The following is an 18967-nucleotide window of genomic DNA, read 5'->3' on the forward strand; positions in this document are numbered from 1 at the left end:
GCGGCTGTCGCAGCTGCCCCAGGGAATCGCTATGTTCTCGCATTGTTTTCAATGGGGGGCTTGCACTGTTGCTACCGGCCCCATTGAAAGCAATGGGCAATATCGCAAAAAGAAAGGACATGCTGCAATTTTTTTCTCCCCTTGCATAGCATCTCGTTGCCATGCAGGGAAACATTGCAAATGTAAATGAACCCATTTTATGTTTGCGTAGCGAACATCGCATCAATCTAGTAAGAATAAAAAACAGGATTGTCTATAAGAGTATAGACAGTCTAGCAACCACCTGTCCAGTCAACAGTGGGACAGAAAAAAGTACAATTGTGATGGCCAGAAATGGGTATGATATTTCAGGTAACTGACTTCCTGTCCCACTCACAGTGGCCAAATCAAATGTCACTCCCCAAACTAGTTATCACAGGGAAAGTAAGTGGGTACTGGTAGTAGTGAACTGGGCAGTCCCTGTGATGTGATGCTGTGCTGTAGTGTGAACTCCAAATAAGAAAGCTCAGGATACAAGGGAGACTGGTAAGCTCACACTTTACCTATAGAAATAAGCTTGGCGATTACATTCATCTATCACCACAGAGCAATTTCTCCTTAGAGCCACCAGTTGTTTGCTGGTGGTGGCTGTATTTCCCGCTGAGTCTGGTCACCTCCGCATATAGTTCCTAGGCTCTCTATATCCTTTAGGTTGGCTGTGCTAGAGTTGTATAGGGACCTATGCACCAGTTGGACCTCTCATCTGCATCCTAGTAGGAATAGCAACTTCTGAACCCCCATGCAAAGGTGTAAAAGGAATTATCTTTAGCCTGGGTTTTTCACTTCTTTGTTCTACTTCTACTCAGTAGTGGGCTTCATGTCTGTGTGCCCAGGCATGGGGAACAACAGGAACATTTACATTTCTCTTTAGCTCTCCAACTACATCTCTACTTTATTTAGTGAACCTCCAATACCCTTTGACATGAGGACCATAGATGTGATTACTTACACATACTGCTCTGCTTCTCTACTTAACTTTGGGTAAAGCCCCTGTTTATTAACCAAGCTCCACCTCTAACATTAGCTTAGGAATATGGGAATTTCAGGCCAAATTGTTTTCTAGAGAACCGGTACTGCAAAACTGTCTGATTTGTTAAAGCAAACCTTTCAGACAGCATAAAGTAGTAACATATACAATATGCACTTTCCAGCAGTCTACATAAATAAGCGCCTGGACAGAGATGATTCCTGAGTATTTATGAGGCATCCATTGACTTGTCCACCCTCCATGATTGACACACTTGTCAATATTCTGTCTAACAGCTAGACAAGTCTTAATCATGGCTGGTGATCTACACCTCATGAATAAATTGGGACACAACTCTTCCTAGGCAAAGCCTGAGTGGCACTGCTCTACTACTGCTGTGGAAGTAATTGCCTTGTCCGGACAACAGGACCCAGTCAGCCCCCTGCGGTGCTACTTTGTATGCTCAGAGACTTGGACACTTGGTAACACTGATACAACAGATTGGAGAGGATGCTGGAAGAAGTGGGCGGAGAGTGCCAATGTCTGGCATTTAATGTGTGAAACAGTTCCTAACTGTGAATTGACATACTTTGATCTCTTGAGAGAGTGTCAGCTCAGCAGTATACTGTTAATTTGTAGCATATTGGAGTTGCATTTCCAATATTTGGACTGTGACAAACGGATAATATCTTATACTAGTAATTAACCAGTGTTTCTTGTGGCAGAGGGTACACAAGTGCCATAGGTCTTCCTCAGGGTAAGAGCATTTTGGACTAAAATAATTGTTTCTGATTATTTGATGGCTACAAGAGGGGGAGATATAAGCCCTGTGTCTTAATTGCTATATCTGAGTAGATGGAGGAGGACAACCACTTATTTGCTTTATGGGTACTGTCAATCAGGCCCCGCGGCAAGAGGCTTGGGAAATTTCCCAACCTTTTGGAGTTGCCCTTGTGGCATTAGGTATAATACAGGTTAGAATGGAGAAGATTTTTAAGTAGCCTTATCTTAAGGCCCATTTAGACACAACGATTATCGCTCAAAAGATGTCTTTTGAGTGACTTTTGAGTGATAATCATTGTGTCATTTAACCCCTTGAGTGGCACGGCCGGAAAAGTTCCGGGGACGAGCTCCACTGCTCATAGCAACATAGCCCGGAAGATTTCCGGGCTATGTATTACTATGGGAGCTGCAGAGCACAATGCCACAAGCTGTGACAGTGTGCTCTGCCTGCACAGTCCCACAGAGAACAGAGCAAGGGCTTTGAAAAACCAGCAGAAGATATTGCCGACACGTCGGCAATGTCCTGCTTTGTTTACAGGTTGCCATAGAGACCATCGGCTTGTCAGAAGCAAGCCGATGGTCTCTGTGGCAGGGAGAGCTGGTTGTTAGCTGTCAGAGGACAGCTAGGTACCTGCTCTTACAGCAGAGATCAGAGAAAACCTCCGATCTCTGCTGTGTTAACCCTTTACATGCTGCAGTCTATGTGACTGCAGCATGTAAAGGGCTGTCACTGCAGCATGTAAAGGGCTGTCACCATCGGACCCCTGGAATGTGATCAGGGGTCCTGATGGGTCCCTGTGGAAGTCCGCTAAAGGGACAAAAAAAAATAAAAAATTTTTAAAAAATAAAAAAAAAAAAAGTAAAAAAATTATTAAAAAAATAAAAAAAACACTTGTCTCCCTTTACTTTGTAAAAAATCAAAAATACAATCACACATGTGGTATCCATGTGCGTCGTAATGACCCAGAGAAGGAAGTTAATACATTATTTAACCCCTTAATGACATGGCCCCTTTTTTCTTTTTTCCCCATTTCTTTTTTTCCTCCCCCCTGTTTAAAAAATCACAACTTGTCCCGCAAAAAACAAGCCCCTATATGGCCATGTCAATGGAAAAATGAAAAAGTTATGGCTCTTGAGACGCAACTGCAAAACTAGTTGAAATTCAATGATTAGACCATTTTAAAAAACCTGCCCTGGTGGGCACGACAGGGTGGTAGGAAACCTGCCACTCAAGGGGTTAAAGCGCAAGATGATCACTCAAACATTGAGCGATCACCTTGCGCTCCGAGCGGAGGATGCAGAAGAGAGGCGGGGTGTTCCCACTTGTCTTCTGCATCCAGCTGTTCTCTGCTCGGAGCGCCCGTCTGTTATACAGCCGAGCGCTCCGAGCGGGGTATGGGGAACAGAGCTGGACCTCTCTGTTCTTCATACCCAGCCTGTCATCAGTGAGCGGGATACAGCTGAAACAATAGTATCAGCTGTATCCCGCTTTGAATCCCTGATAAGGGTCATCGTTGTCTTTCAGCATGCTGAAAGAGAACGATGAGCGATGGCGTAACGGAAACTGCATGATGTCAGTGCAGTTACATACAACAATTATTGCTCAAAACACGGCTTTTGAGCTAATTTTGAGCGATAATCGTTGTGTTTAAATGGGCCTTTACACATCGAGAGAGGAGTGCTTGTCAAGGTGAGCAAAATGATATCAGTAGTAGCAGGGAGCATGTTTCATACCTTTTCTACATGTTGAATTTATTCTGTGCTTCTAAAAAGGTTAGCATGTGTGTAGTATCTGCCATTAGGAAGTTACCTATTCTGCTGATACCCATCTATTTCCAAAAGAAAATATTATGCAGGCTATTATTCTAGAGAAATGGAGGCGTAACTTGAAGCTCCTAGGCCCCAATGCAAAACCTGTACCAGGGCCCCCAATTATAATGCTTTATTCATAGTACTGGGCTCCCTATATGGAGAAGAGAAGCCTTATGGGCCCCCTAAGGCTCGTGGGCCCGGGTGCAACTGCATCTCCTGCATCCCCTATAGTTACGCCAGTGGTTACATCCTAACAAGCATCTGAAATGTGCTTTTATGGTGGACAGGACAAGAGTATTACTTCTTAGATCATCTCAGAGCGAGGTTGGTGGAGGATAAAGTAAGTGGAGTTGGGTAGCTGTGTAGGAAGATGAGGCTTCATCCGGTCCGCAGCAATGCGCAAAAGCGAGGCCAAGTTGTGGTCTTCAGACTAGGAACATAATCAAAACTAAGTGCTAGGTCACTACCCAACTAAGGCAGGGCTCACATGAGCAGGTTGAATTCCACTTGTGGATATCTGCAGCGGAAGACTTGCGAATAATCACGGAAACAAATTGTGAATGTTCGCTTTTGTGTGCAGTTTTCCGCACAGATTTACGCATATGGACAGCGTATCATCTGTGTAAGAGAAAGATCACAAGCAGGGAATGACATCAGAAAATAACTAGAGATGAGCGAGCACCAAAATGCTCGGGTGCTCGTTACTCGGGACGAAATTATCGCGATGCTCGAGGGTTCGTTTCGAGTAACGAACCCCATTGAAGTCAATGGGCGACCCGAGCATTTTTGGATATCGCCGATGCTCGCTAAGGTTTTCATTTGTGAAAATCGGGGCAATTCAAGAAAGTGATGGGAACGACACAGCAACGGATAGGGCAGGCGAGGGGCTACATGTTGGGCTGCATCTGAAGTTCCCAGGTCCCACTATTAAGCCACAATAGCGGCAAGAGTGCCCCCCCCCCCCCCGCACTGTCAGCATAAAGATCATTCTCCTCTGCCACAGCAGTAACAGCTGTGGCAGAGAAGAACGATGTTAGCCCATTGAATTCAATGGAGCCGGCAATACAGCAGGTTCCACTGAAAGCAATGGGCTGCCGGCGTGCGCGGGATGAATTGTCGGGAAGGGCTTAAATATAGAAGCTTTTCCCTGCAAATAACCCAACCTCCTGGAAACACCTTCCTATCACTCAGGCATTTGGATGGGTGTGTTGCTCCCCAGACTCTGTCCTGCATTGTCTGCTCATAAATTCCTGCTTTCTTTATTCCATTTGTATCTGGTCTCCTAGCAACTTGCAAGCGAATCTGCATCCATATGCAATGTTAATTGGGTATACACTGCAGATGGAACGCATCCATAGAGATCACTGGAGCCCATTTGCGTGGAATCCACGGTAAAATAGAGCATGCTGCGATTTTTCTTCCACTCACAGAATCCACAATTCCTGCCCGCAAGCGTGAGTGAACCTGCGGAAATCCATGCCTTTCAATGTCCGGGTATCATCCTCACGGTAGGCAATCGCGGAATCTGCTATTCAAATCTGCTCATGCGAGACCCCCCTTATGCTTTGTTCAGTGCAATATAGGCGTGCAAAGAAAGCGCTTCTATTAGAACCAATGGTTTCCTATAGAACCGTTCAGATGAAGCAATTTTAAACACGCTAAATACTCTCACCTAACAAAGATACGACAAGTGACTGCAATGTTCGCATCTAAGGTCCGTGGTGCGTGAAAAGATAGAACCTGACCTATGCTTGGTGCGTGCTTTCCATAGACTCCTATGGGAGCTGGATAACACGCACCACGCACCTCCGATCGTGTGAACAGGCTAATTAAAATAGTTGGAAATCACCCTTTCACGCAATCTTCAGTGCAGTATAACTGCAATCTTTTCACACGCCTATACTGCGCTAAAACAGCGCTCACCTCAACAAGGCCTTAGTCTACCTTAAACTAGAAGACAAAACAAATTTGGCCAGCCTTTATAGAAGTAAATGCACTGTAATTACTATTACAATGTAGAACTGGTATGTGACTTTTATATGGGGACTGTATCATTTAGGCCGCCTGCACACGGCAGAGCCGGATTCCGGCCACGGAATCCTGCCAGGAATCCGACTCTTCCCCCGGCCAGTAATCCCGCACTGACGGGCATGCACAGTACAGATTTTTTTTTAAATGTTTTGTTTAGCCGCACCATCGCTAGACGACGGCGTGGCTCCCGCGACCCTTCTGTAATGTCATTGACGGAAGGCTCGTGAATCGGATGGCTTCCATTGAGTTCTATGGAAGCTGTCTGTTTGAGTCCAGGGTAAAATAAAGCATGCTGCAATTTTATTTTCGGCACATTGTGTCCGCAAATAAAATCCGCATGTGTGGATGGAGCAGAGGAATCTCCACGCACATCTATGGGCAAATTGAACAGTGGATTGTCCGCGCCGGTGACAATCACAGGATCCGCAATGTGCATGAGACCTCAGAGCTATATTAGAGCTGAGCAGCTATATCTAAGCTGTATGTTATAAAAGTTGTTTTGTAAATATTTTTTTTTTGGACACGGGGGAGGAATCCGCTGGTATAACAAAGGTAAAATCACTGTGTTAAGCCATGCCCACAAATCAAAATATCAATTCATCATTAAAGGTAGGTCAATAACAGCTGATTTTCAGGGGTCCACTACTCCTAATTAGTGGTGAGCGAGCATACTCGCTAAGGGCAATTGCTCGAGCGAGCATTGTCTTTAGCGAGTACCTGCCTACTTGAGAGAAAAGGTTCGGCTGCCGGCGGTGGGCAGGGAGCGGCGGGGGAGAGCGGGGAGGAACGGAGGGGAGATCTCTCTCTCCCTCTCTTCCCCCTGCTCACTGCCGCAACTCACCTGTCACCCACGTCGGCAGCCAAACCTTTTCTCTCGAGTGGGCAGGTACTTGCTAAGGGCAATGCTCACTTGAGCAATTGCCCTTAGCGAGTATGCTCACTCATCTCTACTCCTAATCCTCATCAATCAGCTAATTAAAGAGGCCGCAGTAATTAAAGAGCACAACTTCTCAGGTATGTTATATCACGTCCATTAATCCACTGCCTGAGAGCAGCTCGATTCTTTTGAAGAGAATGGGATTGAGCTGCTAGACTGAATTGACCGCAGTGCTCACTGTCACTTTAATCAGCTAGGATTCCAAGCAGCGGACCCCAGCTAATTGACTATTGATAACCTGACATAAGGATAAATCATCAGTGATTTAGTCCTGTAAAACCCCTTTATCATTAAAATATATCCAAATATCTTCATTAGGGCTCGTGAACATGAGCGCTGCATTCGCGCATTATAGGCGCGTGAAAAGATCGTGGCTATACTCCACTAAAGATCACATGAACCAGTGAATTCATGCTATTTTAATTAGCCCGTTCACTGGTGCCTGTCATCCAGCTCCCATAGGAGTCTATGGAAAGCACGCACCAAAGATAGGTCAGGTCCTATCTTTTCTCGCACCACAGGCCTCAAGCGTCATTCCCACGAGCGTATATCGGCCGCCGTTTTCACGGCCGGCCGATATACGCTACCATCTGTGCGTAAAAGCTTGTGAACAGGCACACAAATCTAATGTTTGTGTGCCTGTTCAGACAGCATGGGCTCCGACGCATATACGCCGAAGCTGCCATGCCGTCGCTGCTTCCCCTTTCCTCCCCCTTGCCGGCTCACCTCCTCTCTCTCCTCCAGTCCGGCTGATCACAATAGAGGGGGCAGGGGCGGGGCTAAGCACCACCTCATCCCGCCTCCTCCCATTGCTGGCTGTGAACAAGGGGCGGGGAGGGAGCTTAGCTCCATCCCCATCCAGCCCCTTGTCCGCAGCCAGCAATGGGAGGAGGCGGGATGGAGCTGTGCTTAGCTCTGCCCCTGCCCCCTCCCATTGCAACTAGGCCAGAGGGAAGGAGAGAAGATGGAGGCTCGGCCCCATCCCACCCCCTCCCATTGCCGAGCTTATAGCGTGTATATCGGTCGTGTTTTTACGCCCAGCTTATATCGTCTGGGCGTAAAAACACGACCGATATACACGCCTCTGAATAAGCCCTAAAAGTGTATGAGTAAAAAAAAATTGTAAAAAACAGCATGCAGCTAGTAATGGGCGCGGCGATGCAAAAGCACACAGAAAGATAGAAAACAAGCCAAAAACAAACCACCATAAAAAAAGGTGTGATGGATGCCTTAAGGCAGTTTTCCAGGGAGAATACTATTGATGACCTATCCTTAGGATAGATCATCAATAGTTTATCGTCTGGGGTCCGTCGCTTGGTACCCCGACCGATCAGTTGAGCAGGTGCATGTTGTCAGCACCACAAATACACAGAAGTTGGAGCTGAAGTCTCCATGTCAACCTCTGCGTAGTGGCCAGCATTTGTAACTGCAGGCACAGCTAGCGTTGATTTCAATGAGAGCCGTGCCTGCAGTTACAAGTGCCGGCCACTACATGGGAGGTTGGCGTGGAGACTTCCGCTGCTTCCACTCTGACCTCTGTGTATTTGCGGCGCTGAGAGCATGCGCCTGCTCAGCTGATCAGTCTGGGTCTCGAGCGATGGACCCCAGCCGATCAACTACTGATGACCTATCCTGATGATAGGTCATCATGAGTAGTATTCTCCTTGGAACCCCTTTAAGCTATATTCACATGGCGAGTACAATTTCGGTCAGTGAAGAACTGGCTGACTACATAGTGAGTGCATTTTGCATCACTTTTTGTTCAGTTTTTGCATTTTTAATATGTATCATCTGTCATCTATTTTTCACGTGTCAAAAAAAGGCCTATTTGATGTAATTTAATACTTCTTTTGAAGTTAATGGCTGCATGGGGGAAAAAAAGGATTGTTTACGCAACCCATGCAAGTACATTTCTGTTTTTTAACTCAAATATTGATTTGAATTGGAGATTCTTGTGCAAAAATTCCACCAGATCAAAACATGCTGTAATGTTTTTACATGGACTATCAGTCCATGGGAGAAAAAAAAACATTGCACATGAGAATACATACATTGACTTTATCTACTTAAATGGGTTGTGTCAGCAAAACCCCTTTTTTACCTGTGCCCTGCATCCCTGTACATTCTAACCTGTGCAAAGAAAACAGTTAAAAAAACAAAGTAAATTTACCTAATCCCTCCCTGTTCCCTCCCTTGTTTAGCTGGCACGTGAGGGGTTATCTCCCATCGGCACCTGCGAGCTGACGCTTCTTTCTTTGTTCCTGCCCTGTAATATGAAGCAGAGTCGACGGCGAGTGCGCAAGCACAATGGGAAGGGGGACGCATCTGCACTCGCCGTCAACTCGCCGTCAAGGGCTTATTCACACGGGCGTATATTGGCCAGGTTTTCCCGCCTGGCTGATATACACTGCCCCTCTGATGCATTGGCTTACAATGCATCAGTGCACAGGGGTGTATTTCCACAGCGTAAAAGTGCCTGATCGGGCAATTTTACACCGTCAGCAGCAGCTGCATAGATTCCTATGGGAGCCTATGCTGGCTGCTGGAAAAGGGAGGTGGGAGGGAGTTTAGCAGCGTGACTTCTCTTCTCATCTCCGCCCCTTGCTGCTGTTTGTAATAGCAGTGGGAAGAACAGGCGCAGAGCTAAGCTCCTCCCCTTCCATTGTGGCTGTGGACAAGGGGCGGTAGCTTAGCTTCACTCCATCCCTTCCATTGCAAACGGCTGGAGGGGAGGAGGGAGGGGGTGAGCCGACGAGGGGGAGGGAAGGGGGAATGTCTCCACAGACCCCACAGCATTGCAGTCTCAGCGTATATGCGCCAGGCCCTTTGCCGTTTACGGGTTTCTATGGGTGTGCGTTTTATAGCATATTTTTGTACGGAATTCACATGCTGATTGAGAATAGGTAAATTCCCCAGTAGTAACGGCAATAAAATTGGCAAGCAGTGGAATCATATTCTGCACTGTATATCGATTTTTGCATGGGTTTTGTGCAGATTTTTTCCCCAGCTTGTGGACTGGGTTTTTTTCTAATTGTATCCACTTTGCTGCTACTGTAAATGCCATGGAATTTCCATACTGAGGGTCCACTTGGATAATCTGCCTAATGTGGACCCAGCCCAAAGGGGCTTTCGAGGCAGAGTTTTGTTAGGGCTTGTATTTTGTTTGACGAGCTGGAATTTTTATTAGTACCATTTTGGGGTACATATGGACTGTTTGACCATTTTTATTATGTTTTTTGGGGACGCACAATGAATAAAATAAGCATTTTGCCTCCCTTTAGTTTGTTTTTTTAATGGTTTTTGCCTTGCAGGATAAATAGTGTGTTCATTTTGCTGTATAAGTCATTACAGATAAGATTACACCAAATATGTGGGTTTTATTTTTTATATATAAATGGGAAAGTGCGCAAAAACAAAAAGTTTTTTTTTTACATGCTTATTTTTACACATTTTTCTTTTACGTCCATGTAAGGGACTTGAATCACAAAAGATGGGATGTCTATGATAATTAGAGATGAGCGAGTATACTCGCTAAGGCACATTACTCGAGCGAGTAGTGCCTTAGCCGAGTATCTCCCCGCTCGTCTCTAAAGATTCGGGGGCCGGCACCGGTGACAGGTGAGTTGCGGCGGGGAGTAGGGTGGAGCGCGGGGGGGGGGAGAGAGATCTCCCCTCCGTTCCTCCCCGCTCTCCCCCGCCGCTCCCCGCCGGCCCCCGAATCTTTAGAGACAAGTGGGGAGATACTCAGCTAAGGCACTACTCGATCGAGTAATGTGCCTTAGCGAATATACTCGCTCATCTCTAATGATAATGCATGCATTACCGCTCACAATAACGATCATAGACCATGGCAGGCCCAGACACCAGTGTTGCTATGGCAACCCATCGGCCATTAGCTATTACATTGCAGAGCGCTGATCAGGTCATGGAAGGAGTGCGCTCCCTCTGTGAACTTTTTACATGCCGCAATGTACATTGATCACGGCATCTATAGGGTTAAGAGCGAGTATAGATGTTCTCAAGAATTTCCGCTGTTAAAGCAGGAGGCCGACTATCAGTCACAGCCGGCATCTGCTGCAGGATGAGGCAGGCTCCCTTCTAAGCCCGTGCCATCCACAGTATATAAGTTTACGTTCTGTTGCGTTAAGTACCCCCCAGCCAGGACGTAAATTTACATCCTGTGGCGTTAAGGGGTCAAGGGGTCCGAGTTCTGTCATTTTCAACTCAGATGGAAGTCGTAGATTAAAATTGCCCACGTGAATAAGCCCCAACTGCTACTACTCAATTTACTCTAAATATTGTAGCCTCCTCTTGTTTGAAAAAAATGTACAGCTTCCAATTGTATTACCAAACATTCATATATATTAGTAGGTCAAAATCGACAAGAAACAAAAGAAAACCAGCAACTAGATGAAAAAAAATAAACAAAAGAAAGTAATAAACAGGCCATAAGGCACAGAACCCTAGATTGTTGACAGTAGCTCTACGAGCAGTCTTATGTTGTTGCAGGGGAAGTTTCAGTTTTTTCAAACAGAATGTATTATTTTTATCCTTCAGCATTATGGAGGTGCTTGATGCACAAGAATCACTCCTTTAATTGTTACGCCCGCAAGAAAGTCCTTGAAAATCAATTGCACAGAACATCTCATTATTATGGAGTGCACAGGCTTTCCATTACTATGGCTGCACAGACCACATTTTAGAATAAAAGCTGGAAAAACATAGCTATTATTTTTCTTATGGTCCGAACTTTGCAGTGCAGGGCTCAGGTGTCTATCAATACCATTATCAATTTGTGTGGGCTAGAAGTGAAGAACATTTCCTTCAAGAATAATGGAAGCTCTTCTCAGAAGATCATTCAGAGAACCACTGGAAGAATTAAAGAAGCAATAAAATCAGTGCACTGGTGCCATGAAGTCTGTATGAGCTTCATCCGAGCAACATCCAGCTGCTGGAGAAGTGCTGATAAATATAGCACCCTTATCTCTAAACATGTCCTCTGCTACACAATGAGGTAATTCAAACTAAATTGAAGAGGCATGAAGATGCTTCACTCCTCAATGAAGTAAACTAGTGAAGTTTGTGACATCCATATCAGCTATAGTGTGGCCATATTTATATTCTCACATACAAGTGTGATAGATAAAACACATGCAATACTGTAAATTAACCTAGTAAGTGAAGAAGGGAAGACATGTTAGGGGCTGTCGTAAAGGGTTAACTGGTTGCATTGGTAGTGGACTGCGAGATGCAATAATTTGTTAGACAAATTGGCGCGATAGTTGTGGGACAATTTGAACTGAGCATGCTCAAAAGGAAATTCACTGATTGGCTTCTGTCTTGCCGATAAAAGAAATTGTAGCTGTGCCTTTACAGAAGAGCTGGGACAGATCTGGATATTGCACAGCAGGCAGAGGGGCTACTTGCAAGGAAGAGCTGTGTACTGGGCATAGAGGTGCTGTGTGGTGAAGAGAATAGCTGGATGAAATAGCCTGCAAAGCAACCAAAGAGCAGCAGAAGCTGCTAGGACCACTTACTGCACTGCTATAGATTGTGTAGATCTGCTTAGGGACCGCAAAAGAGAGTGCCATAGTCAGTGATGGAGTTGCCAACCGAGGGGTGATTAGCTGCAAGAGAGATCAAAGCTGTGCTATGGAGCCCACAAATCCTGCTACACAGGAGAACTTTGAGGATTTCATGAGCATTGGGTTGTAAGTGAGGCCAGCCTCATTAAAAGCAGCATTGTGTACACACTAACAGGAACTTTGTAGGGACTAGTAGGTCTGCTATTAGGATAGTGTGACTAACGCTTCTCTATGGGGACATTGTAATACGGCTTGAACAATTAGCAGCAAACTCTTGCTGGGATTTCGTTGGCATTCAGGATTCTGGAAGAGCTGAGTGACAATGTAATGAGGATTCCATTACTTGTCACCCAACTTTCCAGGAACCCTGCATCGAATGTCTTATTATGGTTATGTATGGTGTATATCTTTGTGGATAAATTCGCACCAATATATACACCATACAAGCAGATCTTTCTCCCTCCCTCTTCCTCCCCCCCTCCGCTATGTAGCCAGCAGACATGAGAGCCCTCTTACTAATCAGCTGTTTTCTGGGAGCTGCTATGGAGTGGATCTGCTATCTTTAACACACTGTCAGCTCCATAGCAGGAGCCATGAGCCACCGGTCCAACAGTTGATTACTGAGCTCCCTGCTGCTCACCCGCCCCCAGCAATCAGCTTTTGTATGGGCCACTTTGATCTCCTGCTGCTCCCCTGCCCTCAGCAATCAGCTGTTGTACAGGCCGCTCTGCTCTACTGCTGCTTCCCAGCCCCCCAGCAATCAGCTTTTGGATGGGGCTTCCCTGCAATCAGCTGTTGAGCAGGCTGCTCTTCTCTCCTGCTGCTTCCCCAGCAATAAGCTGTTGGGTGGGTGATTCTACTCTCCTGCTGCTCCCCTGCCCCCAGCAATTCTGCTGTGTCAGCTTTGTATGCTAATGGCTGGCATTTTTAATCATTTCAGCTGCCAATCGGGTGCAATTTCGTCATGTTTACTCTATAGGATGCACTGACGTTTTCCTCCCACTTTTGAGGGGAAAAAAGTGCATATTATAAAGCGAAATCTGTTTCATTAAGCCTGAGGAAGGATTCTGAGAGAATCTGAAAGCTTGCAATAACATCATGCATTTTTGTTAGCCATTGAAAGGTATCATGTCTACAAGATTACTTGGTTTCTCTCACTGAGAACAATCACATTTTGCTCTACTGGCTAACACGGTACCAAACCTTTTTTTCGTATTACCCACAACAGAGACATCATGCAGGCAATACATTTGGATCCCAGACCAAAACAAATTAAAATGAGACCTCGCACCAGGCTCAAAAATTAATTAAGACACCTGACCAGGCTCCAAAACAAATTACAAATAAAATAATTTCAGACACCAGACCTCAAAATTAAAGGCCCATTTACGTGTACTAGTTGTCTGCTCCTTTAACAAGTGCCAGTCGACAATACAGCATGTTGATTGGCCCTCATTGCAGCCATTTGCATGTGGCAGTGTACTGGTTGCATGGGGAAGAACAACCATATTAATGTTTATTAGTCTACTTACAGATGGCATTCGTTAACCGCGCATTCCCAGGTTTCCCCTGTTGCTGCTGATGAGTGAGTACTTTCATGCCCTGAAGTGAGCAGCTGCCAAGTGAGTTCTTGCTTGTTCATATGCTGAATTCAAGAATATTCACAAGGACTGATGATTGGGCATGCACATGTTCGTATTAATGTTCATGCCCGAACATTGGCCTGCATTATTTCAGACCACAGACCAAACCCTAAATTAATTTTATACCCCAGAACAGAAGATAAAATCAATGAAGACCCAGACCACACCTTAAAATGAATCAACCCCCTTTAAACAAGCTGATTGCTTATATTTCATCTTACAACAGCTATGGAAATAGGTGAGTGTGTTAATATATGGTAGTAGCATTGGATTGGGGCAGAGGGGTGCTATTCTTTAAATCAGCTTTTATTAAATTTGATTCTCACTCCTTACATCAGGACCATATGTGCAGCATTGTCCAGAGCTGAAGAGGACCTAGTGCTGAAGCAAGAAGTAATGGAGAGATCTGGTCTGCTGTCAGAATAGATTTGGAATCATATTCATTGTCATTGTACAGGTCATAAAAACTAGCAATGTTTTCCATTTACATGCTGTTGGGGGGAAAAAAACAATCCAACAAGTTATGACAAGTTATGACTATTTGTCATGCAAAAGATGACAAATAGGCTATTATGCTGGAAGTACTGTGAAGTGCTTTAACCCCTTAGTGACCAAGCCTGTTTGCGCCTTAGTGATGGAGCCAAATTTTGGAAATCTGACATGTGTCACTTTAGCATAGAATAACTCCATAAAGGTTTTGCATATCCAAGTGATTCTGATATTGTTTTTTCACCACATATTGTACTTCTTTTAGGTGGTAAAAATAGACCGATAGGATTTGTATATATTTATTAAAAGTGCCAAAATTGTGGAGAATTTTTAAAAAAATGTAATTCTTTCATATTTTTCAACTTCAGTATGTCAAAAATGTGCAAACATACTGTACAAATTTTTGTTTAAATATATATATCCATTTTTTACATTTATTCCGGCGAAAATTTGAAAAACCTTTTCGTTTTTTCGAGCAATTTAGAAGACATACAAGTTTAATATTGTCCATAAACATTTTAAGGAACATTTTGTTTCCTACACCAACCCATGATTGCAAAGGCTTGTAGGTGTCAGAATGATAGATACCCCCACAAATGACCCTATTTTAAAAACTACCCCCCTCAGTATATTCCCTGTATCATGAGTATTTTGACCCAAGAGGTGTTTTTTTCAGGAGTTAATGCAATTTAGAGGAGAAAAAATAAAAATGTCATATTTGTAAATATGTCATTTTAACCCCTTCCCGCTCCAGGGCTGTCACTGTTAGCCGGCCTCCCGCTGCGAGAGATATAATTGCGTGGAGCCTGACTAGTTGCCATGGCAACATGACGCCAGATATCGGCATCCTTAATTGCCTGTGCCTATGATTGCTGTTACAAGCGATAAGGCATTACAGGACAGAAGTCCTGCAATGCCTTATCATAACGATCATCGGAGGTATGATGTAAGTCCCCCCGAGGGACACAAATAGTGTAAAAAAAAGGTTAAAAGGATGTAAAAAAAATGTAAAATGTAAAAAAAAAAAAGGTAAAAAAACCCTTTTTGTGCCTTTTTTCATATTAGCGTTTAAAAAAATCCCACATATTTGGTATCTACATGTCTGTAACGACAAGTATAATAAGTTGAACATGCTTTTTTATCCTACACGGCAGAAGGCGTAAAAGAAACGCTAATAAAACTGAGGCAAAATTCTAATTTTTAGCATTTTGCCTCCCATAAAACGTAATAAAAGTGATCAAAAAAGCCGTTGGTACCAAAATGTTACCAATAAAAACTACAGCTCGTCTCGCAAAAAGTAAGCTCTCAAAGAGCTCCATCCATGGAAAAATAAAAAAGTTATAGCACTTTGAATGTAGCAATTTCCCAAAAAAAGGTTTTTTATTGCAAAAAAGTGGAAAAATCTAAAAAAAATATAAGAATTTTGGTATCATTGTAATCTTACCGACCAGGAGAAAAAATGGATTGTGTAATTTATGCTGCATATTTAACGCTGTAAAAAAAATCTATGGCAGAATTGATGCGTTTTCTCTCCTTGCTATCATAAAAAAATTATAAACGTTTTACAATATAGTCTATGTACCCAAAAATGGCACCAATAAAAACTGCGGTTCGCCACGCAAAAAACAAGCCCTCATATGGCTGCGTTGACGGAAAAATAAAAAAGTAATGGCTTTTGAAAAATGGAGATGAAAATTGTTGCGTCCTTAAGCCCAAAATAGGCCATGTCCTTAAGGGGTTAAAGACAAGTTTTTTGGTATAGTGCACATGAAAATGAGCATGTGCACCCAAGAATTGATACCCATGCTTTCCCCATGTTCAGAAATATATCCATTGTGGCCCTAATCTTTTGCCTGGACGCAAAACAAGGCCCAAAAGGAAAGGAGCAGCCAGTGGCTATCAGAACAGGATTTTTTTCTTGAAAATGTTTCAGGCCCCATTGCACACTTGTAGAGCCCTTGAGCGGCCAAAGTGATAGAGAAGCCACACAAATGACCCCACTTTGAAAACTAGACCCCTTAACAAATTTATCTAGGGTCTACTGCTATTTTGACTCCACAGTTTTTGAATGAATGTAAGCAAAGCAGAAGGAATTATTTGTCCCCTGTTCATAAATATACAGATTGTGGCCCTAATCTTACGCCTGGAGGTATGACAGGTACCAAAAGGAAAGGAGCAGCCAGTGGGTTTCAGAACAGAAATTTTGCTTGCAAGTGCTTTGGACCCCATTGTACATTTTTAGACCCCTTAACCCCTTAACGACCAGCCCATAGTGTTTTTACGTCCTCCCGAAGTGGGCTCTATTCTCTGAGGACGTAAAAACATGCTTCCTGCAGAGAATAGTGCCCCTCGGGCTGTGGACGTGACAGCTCCATGCTGTCGGTGTCCGCAGGTAGCTGACAGCATGGAGCTGTCATCCCGGGCTGTTCGGAGCCCCCCCCGGCATTGCGATCGGCGCTATGCAATGGATAGCGCCGATCGCAAAAAAAGTAAATAAAAGTACATAAAAGTTAAAGATTCAGCTGCTCTGATGGATCGGATCCATCGGAGCAGCTGAAATTACTCACCGAGGTCTGGCACGCTGCTCCCCACTCTCCTGCCGCTCCGGGGCCCGAAGCCGGTCTTCTGCGCATGCGCGCCAGGCGGCATTACGTCAGCCGCTTGCGCAGAAGGCCCGGCGGCGCGGGAGATTTAAAATCTCCTGGCTCCCGGCTCCTGTAGGTAGCCGGGAGGCAGGAGATGTCAGCGGGGACTGCGGTGAGCGGTCCCCGGTACCGCGATCGCCGTTATCCAATGGTTAGCGGCGATCGCGAAAAAGTTTTAAAAAAGTCAGTTTCACCTCCCCTCATGGATCGGATCCATGAGGGGAGGTGAAAATACTCACCCCCAGTCCTCAGCGGTGTCCCGATGTCCCGGGACCCGAATCCCCTTCTGCGCATGCGCGCCCGATGATTGACATCGGGCGCGTGAACAGACAGGCTCGAGCCCCGGGAAATTTAAAATCCCTCTGCTTCTGGCTGCCATGTGTAGCTAGGAGCAGAGAGATTATACCGGGGACATGATCACTGTCATCCAATGGATGACAGTGATCATGTAAAGTGAGAAAAAAGTGTAAAAAAGTTAAAAAAAAAAAAAGTAAAAAAAAGTTTTTAAAAGTTTAAAAAGCGTACGTTTCATCTCCCCTCATGGATCATATCCGTGAGGGAGGATGAAAGTACGTACCTAAGGCCCCCAGATTTATCCGCGGACCTTACCACAGCTTCTGCACACGCGCCCGTCGCCAAAATGGCGGGCGCATGCGCAAAAGCTGTGGATTGCCAGGATAATTTAAATTCTCCCTGCTCCTGGCTACAAAACGTAGCCAAGAGCATGGAGATTTAATGGGGGTCCGCGGTGAGCGGTTCCTGGTCACGTGTTCGCCATTATCCAATAATGGCGATCACGTAAAAGTAAAAAAAAAAATTTGAAGTTTCATCTCCCCTCACTGATGCGATCGGTGAGAGGAGATGAATCTTTTTACCGGAGGCCTGCGTATTTGAATCCCAACGCGATCTTCCTCCGTGGACCTTCCAGGATTCTGCACATGCGATTGCCGGCAAAAAGCCGGACACATGCGCAGCAGTCGGGGAGCCCAGGAAACTTAAAATCTCCTTGCTCCCAGCGACCAACGGTCACAGAGAGCCTGGAGCAGTGACCAGGGGCCTCGTTGAGCGGTGCCCGGTCACGTGATAAAAAGGTAGCGATCTACCTTAGGCCGGTCTCACATGACCGGATAGGAATTACGGATTCCGCATGCGTCTGATCCGTGGTAATACGCAGATCAATCGCATTGGATTACACAATTCCGCTCACATTAGCGGGTCAGAATTGCGTAATCCACTCGCAGAAAAGAGAACGCAGCAGGTTCTATTTTACTGCGGATATCGGCAACATAGAGCCCATTGTGCTCCATGGTCGCGGATATACCCGCAGTCCATACGCAACTACATTGTATACGGGCTGCGGGTACCCGCGTCATCGCTAAGCGATGGTGCGGGAAATACAAACAAAGGTGTACTGTGCATGACCGCCTGTGTGAGTACGCAGTTATGCGCAGTACATTACGCAGCCGTACACAGGGTCACAGCCGGGCTCACAGATGGGATCCGCTGTGGGCCTCCGCAAGCGGATTCCGCCTGCACCCGCGTGAGCCCGGCGTTATTCAGACCGCTACCTGTGATACGTATTTTACAAGAAGCCCCGGGAACGCTCGCTTTCCTGCAGTTCCAGGAGCAGCTTGTTGAGCGCCTTCTGTGTGAGACCGCCGCACCTCATCAAGCTTACGGAGACTCACGGAACGCCACTTTTTACACCCCATACCCGCCACTGAGGTCATGAAATACCCCCAAAAAGCATGAGAGGAGGGGGGGGGGGGATACCCGGTTTTATTGCCCCATGGGCCCATTCCAACCAGCCTCCGTAATTACCCCTGTCTTCGGAAATACTACACAGTTCACATTTTTACTTTTATCTAAGATTTGCGAACGCCAAAAAGGGCGCGGAGGGGGGGGGATTTTTAGGGAGTCCATTTTTATTCCGTACAAGTGAGCAGTGGGGCCTGGAATTTATTCAGTTGTGCCCTAAAATCCAACAGGTGTTCCGTCCTTTATAGGCCTTGCCATGCGTCCTGTAAGTAGATTAG

The sequence above is a fragment of the Eleutherodactylus coqui genome, chromosome 1 (assembly GCF_035609145.1).
Source record: "Eleutherodactylus coqui strain aEleCoq1 chromosome 1, aEleCoq1.hap1, whole genome shotgun sequence".
In the NCBI taxonomy this organism is placed as follows: Eukaryota; Metazoa; Chordata; class Amphibia; order Anura; family Eleutherodactylidae; genus Eleutherodactylus; species Eleutherodactylus coqui.